The following is a 6,960-nucleotide window of genomic DNA, read 5'->3' on the forward strand; positions in this document are numbered from 1 at the left end:
CCGTCGGATCAGGCCATGAAGGCCCAACGGTACCGACCGGCTGACTTGTCATTCTCAGTCCACACTCGTCACTGGATGCGGATATGGAGGGGCAAGAGGGCAACACACCGCCCTCCCGGCCGTATGTCAGTTTACGAGACCGGAGCCGCTACTTCTCCATCAAGTAGCTCCTCAGTTTGCCTCACAAGGGCTGAGTGCACCCCGCTTGCCAACAGCGCTCGGCAGACCAGGTGGTCAGCCATCCCAGTGCTAGCCCATCCCAACAGCGCTTAACTTCGGTGATCTGACGGGAACCGGTGTTACCATTGCAGCAAGGCCGTTGGCTGTAATAAAATTCCTTAGCAGTTCGTAATTTCTCCGACTTTCTCGTCGTGTTCGCTTCGCGAGGCACAAAGGGGCTGGATAAAAACACGGAAACACGGCGACAGGTGTATACCTGAGCATATATGCTGAAGCTAGCGAGTCCTGTAGGTTGCGCTGTTGTATCTGAACAGGAACGGCGCCTGTGCAATATCCTCGATACGTTGCAAGTGTGAGTCGTGGTCAGAACAGCGCTCTGTGCATTTCTGGCGGCATTACATCGGTGATAATTGAAATTGAACGGTGGAAAATTATTGTTGCTTGTGTGGTAGGTTCTTTCGAAAGAAGTTAGCCGTAGTATTTGGTGTTTCATGACGCACCACCTGGCATATTCATGCCGCATACAGTGCCCTCCAATCTGTTGACAGGGAATCGTCGCTGTTGGCCACCGATGTGGGTGACGTGGTAATGACCACTCCAGACGTTGCTCTTGCGGCTGTTGAACACACCATCACTTTCGAATGAAAGCTCATCCGTGAAGAATACAGACTGCCACGTTCGGCACTTCAGCACTGTTATAGATAATCTATTGATTGAAGTATGACTGGTAGGATCTTGCACGGTGGAACAGTTCCGGAGTATTGCATTCAGTATTTTCCTGTTGTCTTTGTTATTTATTTCGGTGGTATTATGGTCACACAGTGACTGAATAGATGATTTAGATCCGCTGCCTGACGGCACGTGTTACAAAATCTTCTTAGGATTTTTAGTCACATCACATTTTACTCTCTAATTCATTGAACACTTCTGTCATTGCTCTTCTTACGCTAGTTTCAGCAAAACTCGGTTTCTGTTTGTCCACTACACTTTGACTTCGCTAAAATATGTAATGAAGATCTTGTTAGTTTCGTAGTAACAAGGTTCGTCTTTTCCAGCCCATAAAACCTTGCCCGGTACAGTGTGAGGAACACTGAGTAAAGCTTCCGAATTACATCAATTTATCCTCCACACCCTTGCCGTCACAGGTGGATATGTGAAGTAGTCTCCTTAGATATTCTACTGTTTCTTTCCTATCTCTCTTGCTACAGTGATATATTAGCCATATGCTCTCCTTTGCATTTACTGATTCGGAAGTTTCTTATCTGTTAGTTACTACGAAGTCCAAGATGTTGTCCTCAAGAAGCGTTTCTCTAACTGCTCGAAGCAGTTTCCAGACGAGACGTTCAAATAGATGTTAGACAAATACCTATTAGTCGCCGGCCGATATGGCTGAGCGGTTCTAAGCGCTACAGTCTGGAACGGCGTGACCGCTACGGTCGCAGGTTCGAATCCTGCCTCGGGTATGGATGTGTGTGTGATGTCCATAGGTTAGTTAGGTTTAAGTAGTTCTAAGTTCTAGGGGACTGATGACCTTAGACGTTAAGTCCCATGGTGCTCAGAGCCATTTGAATCATTTTTTTGAACCTATTAGTGCATCAGTTTTAATCGCATGCCTCCCAAATTTTACATCTGGCAAACTGAAGTCTCCCCATACTACAGTAACATCATCCGGAAACTGACTCGTAGTACTGTTTAAATTTTCACTGAAACGCTCCGGCACTACGACTCGTGAGGCAGGTGGTCTATAAAAACATCTTATTGTCAGGTTTGATCCCTCTATTTGGAGATTATTCCACATACGGTTTCCACTACCATCTCTAGATTTCCTCATGGAAGTAAACAATAAGGATTCATTGGTGCTGATTCATTGTTTCAGACTCTATCATGTTCTATTAGCGCATGTCTGTTTTTTGGCTAGAACGTGCACAATATTGCACATACTGTGAAGTGCATGAAAGACGGTACCTCCCAGTCAAATTTCATTAAGGAATGTTAAAAATGAAACGGAAATCATACGGAGGATCTTGACGAAGCGGAATATTACCGTAATTTACAAGCCCACCACGAAAATACAGAAATACATGAAGTCTGCCAAGAGCGCTCGCAAACCATTGGACAAAGCTGGAGTGTATAGGACCCCATACAGCTGTGGAGATGTATATGTGAGTACCAGTAAAAGAACTGTGTCTAACACTTGTAAGAGCACAAGGGCAATTCTAGGAGAGGAGAAACGGAACGATCAGCTGTTGCGGAGCATGCTTTCCAGCCAGGTAACAACCATATTCGTTTCGAGGAGACGCAAGTACTAGCTGCCACAAGCGGATATTACGAAAGGCTCTACAGGGAGGCAATCGAAATCGCCAAACACCCGAATAATTTCACTCGAAAGGAGGAGGGCGTGAAGTTAAACGGTATATTGATGCCGGTGTTGAAGAAGAGGTGTACCACCCGTCCACTACTGGGTGATGGCAACGGCGATCGACGGCAGTGGACAGCGGCCAGTTGCACTGGCGTTTACAAAACACGTGACGTCACGCCTTGGCGCGGGAACGCGCGGACACGGAATTTAGCGGCAGTCAGTAGCGATCCAGTGGGTGTGTTGGACCTTCCATCGAGCTAGAGACCCCCTTGTAGATGTCCTCCGCAGACGGGCTCGAAATGTTGGGAATTGACACAGAATTCATCAACCGACCATGCCATAACAGCCCGGATAATTATAATGGGCCGGCCGAGGTGGCCGAGCGGTTCTAGGCGCTACAGTCCGGAACAACGCCACCGCTGGATGTGTGTGATGTCCTTAGGTTAGTTAGGTTTAAGTAGTTGTAAGTTCTAGGGGACTGATGACCTTAGATGTTAAGTCCCATAGTGCTCAGAGCCATTTGAACCATTTGAATTATAATGGACATAACGTTATATTCACATATGAATCCCCCAGGTGACATATGCCGCTATCGGATCAGAATTGACATCGCCTCTCTAGGTCCAGAGATTTTTTTTTCAGGCAGTGTACGTTACTAGTGGGTAGTCAGAGACTCCATGAGAGATTAAAAATACGTCTAGCTATTATTCTAGAAACACATTTATGCTTATCATGCGACTCACGTCGGAAAAAAAAGGAACTTGATAAGAAAATTTCTGTTAAATGTCGACGGTTACCAACACTCTGATGCGACAAGCTCGCAACATACAGAATTCAAAATGTGTTCGGAAAAAAGCGAATTTTATCAAAGCGCGTATCACCGTCACGAATGGGTTAAAAAAATGGATGGGTGGTGGTCGCAGGAACCGGATACCGACGCGTCAGTTCTCTGGCCGCTATCGGCGCGGCTCCTACTTCCTAGTGGCGCCGGCCTAAAAAGGTCGGGTAGCTGCACAGTGGCTCGGGGGGCGCGGCTATCTCTCGGGAGCCGGCAGCCGGTAGGGCCTGCACACTGCGCGGCCCGCTGCCTGGCGTTTATCACGAGCAGCGACGGGCGACACAGCGCCGCCCCGCGCGGCTGGCAGCTTTTAGCTTTATCGCTAATTCCCGGCTAGGCGGCGCCTGGGCTCCTGGCACGTCAGAGGCCGGACACAGTCCAAGACGACGAGTCACGAACCGCCCGTCATTTTTCTGCACTTTCGCTAGTGCAGCACCTACTGACCATTAAAATTGCTACACCAAGAAGAAATGCAGATGATAAACGGGTATTCATTGGTCATATAAATTATGCTAGAACTGACCTGTGATTAAATTTTCACGCAATTTGGGTGCATAGATCCTGAGAAATCAGTACCCAGAACAACCACCTTTGACCGTAATAACGGTCTTCATACGCCTGGGCATTGAGTCAAACAGAGCTTGGATGTCGTGTGCAGGTACAGTTGCCCATGCAGCTTCAACACGATACCACAGTTTATCAAGAGTAGTAACTGGCGTATTGTGACGGGCCAGTTGCTCGGCCTACATTGACCAGACGTTTCAATTGGCGAGAGATCTGGAGAATGTGCTGGCCAGGGCAGCAGTCGAACATTTTCTGTAGCCAGAAAGTCCCGTACAGGACCTGCAAGATGCGGCCGTGCATTATCCTGCTCAAATGTAGGGTTTCGCTGGGATCGAATGAAGGGTAGGGCCACGGGGCATAACACATCTGAAATGTAACGTCCACTGTTCAAAGTGCCGTCAATGCGAACAAGAGGTGACCGAGACGTGTAACTAATGGCTCCCCGTACCATTACGCCGGGTGATACGCTTCCAATGCGTTCACTGCGATGTCGCCAAACACCGATGTGACCATCATGATGCTGTAAACAGAACCTGGATTCATCCGCAAAAATCACGTTTTGCCATTCGTGCACGCAGGTTCGTCGTTGAGTACACCATCACAGCCGCTCCTGTCTGTGGTGCAGCGTCAAGGGTAACCGCAGCCATGGTCTCCGAGCTGATAGCCCATGCTGCTCCAAACGTCGTCGAACTGTTCGTGCAGATGTTTGTTGTCTTGAAAACGTCCCTATCTGCCGACTCAGGGATCGAGACGTGGGTGCACGATCCGCTAGAGCCATGCGGATAAGATGCCTGTCATTTCGACTGCTAGTGATACGAGGCCGTTGGGATCCAGGACGCCGTTCCATATTACCGTCCTCAACCCACCGATTCCATATGCTGCTAACAGTCATTGGATCTCGACCAACGACAGCAGCAATGTCGCGATACGATAAACCGCAATCGCGATAGGCTACAATCCGACCTTTATCAAAGTCGGAAACGTGATGGTACTCATTTCTCCTCATTTCACGAGGCATCATAACAACGTTTCAGCAGGCAACGCCGGTCAACTGCTCTTTGTGTATGAGAAATCGGTTGGAAACTTTCCTTATGTCAGCACATTGTAGGTGTCGCCACCGGCGCCTACCTAGTGTGAATGCTCTGTAAACCTAATCATTTGCATATCACAGCATCTTCTTCCTGTCAGTTCAATTTCGCGTCTGTAGCACATCATTTTCGAGGTGTAGCAATTTTAATGGCCAGTAGTGTATAAAACACACTGTTAAATTACTGTGTATTGTGTATAATGAGTGGAGGACCACATTCAGAGTGCAAGTAGCGTCGCATTTTAGAGCTTATTGTGCCGCTGTAAGTATGGAAAATCGGTCCATAAAGTGGGACGAAACGAAATGTTTTCCCTTTCTTTCGGCACTGTGGTATCGGCACAGTTGACATATTTTTGTTTCAGTCTCCCCAGGTAGGAGGCTTGAAATTTTCCCACATTTGGTACCATCATGCCTTCAGGTACCATTCACAATCCCCTCTATTAGTTTTCAGGCCAACGGCCTTGCCGTGGTGGTAACACCCGTCAGATCACCGAAGTTAGCGCTGTCCGGCTGGGCTAGCACTTGCATGGGTGACCATCCGGTCAGCCGAGCGCTGTTGCAAAGCAGGATGCACTCGGCCCTTGTGAGGCAAACAGTCAAGCTACTTGACTGAGAAGTAGCGGCTCCGGTCTCATGAACCGACCGACTGCCGGGAGAAGCGACGTGCTGACGACATGCCCCTCCGTATCCGCATGCAATGATGCCTTTGGAACTGAGGATGATACGGCGGCCGGTCGGTACCATTGTGCGTTTAGAGGTCTATTCGGACGGAGGAGTTGATTAGTTTTCACGTGACCTTTGTGGAGAGCGCATGTGACATTAGTGGCCTCTCAAGCTCATTCCGCCCGATTGCGTCTCACTTACAGACATGTGCATTTTTCGGTCTTTTTCATCCGTTACTCTGATCACTTGACGGATGAGTAATGTGAATTTTGCGAATATTTCATGAAAATGTAAAGTATACTGAGCTTGGCTGTTCAGGTTCGAATGGCTCTAAGCACTACGGGACTTAACATCTGAGGCCAGCAATACCCTTGACTTAGATCTACTTAAACCACACTAAGCTAAGGACATCACACACATCCATGCCCGATGCAGGATTCGAATCTGCGACCGTAGCAGCCGCGTGCTTCCTGACTGAATCGCCTGGAACCGTGCGGCCACCGCGGACGGCGGCTGTTCAGGCACATTAAGCCTGAATATCTTGTTCTCTCTTTTAAACTCCAGATTGTCCACGCAGTTATAACTCTGCTCCAATCTACACCTACATAGGCACTGTGCGAGCCACCGTAAGGTCATTTGCCTTGCTGTTCCTCTCGCAAATAGAACTAGAGAGAAACGACTGTTTATATGCCTCCGTATGAGCCCTAATGTGTGTAATCTTATCGTCGTGGTCCTTACGCGCAATGTATGTAGGCGGCGGCGAAACTTTCCGGTAGTAAGCTTCCAATGCCGGCTCTCCTATTTATTTTTAATAGTGTTTTTCGTAAGGAACGGTGTCTTCCCTCTAGGGATTCCCATTTGAGTTCCCGCAGCAACTCCGTAACACTTACGTGTTGTTCGAACCTAACCGTAACAAATCTAGTCGCCCGCCTCCGAATGGCTTCTTCCTTCAATCAGACCTGGTACGGATCCCAAACACTCGAGCAGTACTCAAGAACAGCTTGCACCAACGTCCTCTACGCTGTCTCCTTTACAGGTGGGCCACTTTTTCCTAAAATTCTCCCAGTAAACCAAGGCCTACCATTCACCTTCCCTACCACGCTTCGTACACGTTTGTTCCACCTCATGTCGCTTTGCAACGTTACGCCCAGATATTTAAACGACTCAACTGTGTCAGGCAGGACACTACTAATACTGTATCCAAACATTACAGGTTTGATCTTCCTACTAATCTACATTAAGTTACGTTTTCCCACATTTCGGCCTAAC

The 6,960-nt window shown here is 48.2% G+C and overlaps 1 pseudogene; it reads right to left on the reverse strand.

Annotated features, from left to right (window-relative positions):
* Positions 1-206: 206 nt before the first annotated feature.
* Positions 207-324, reverse strand: LOC126285599 (5S ribosomal RNA; annotated as a pseudogene).
* Between the last annotated feature and the right edge of the window lie 6,636 nt (positions 325-6,960).

Source organism: Schistocerca gregaria, chromosome 8, assembly GCF_023897955.1.
Source record: "Schistocerca gregaria isolate iqSchGreg1 chromosome 8, iqSchGreg1.2, whole genome shotgun sequence".
NCBI lineage: Eukaryota > Metazoa > Arthropoda > Insecta > Orthoptera > Acrididae > Schistocerca > Schistocerca gregaria.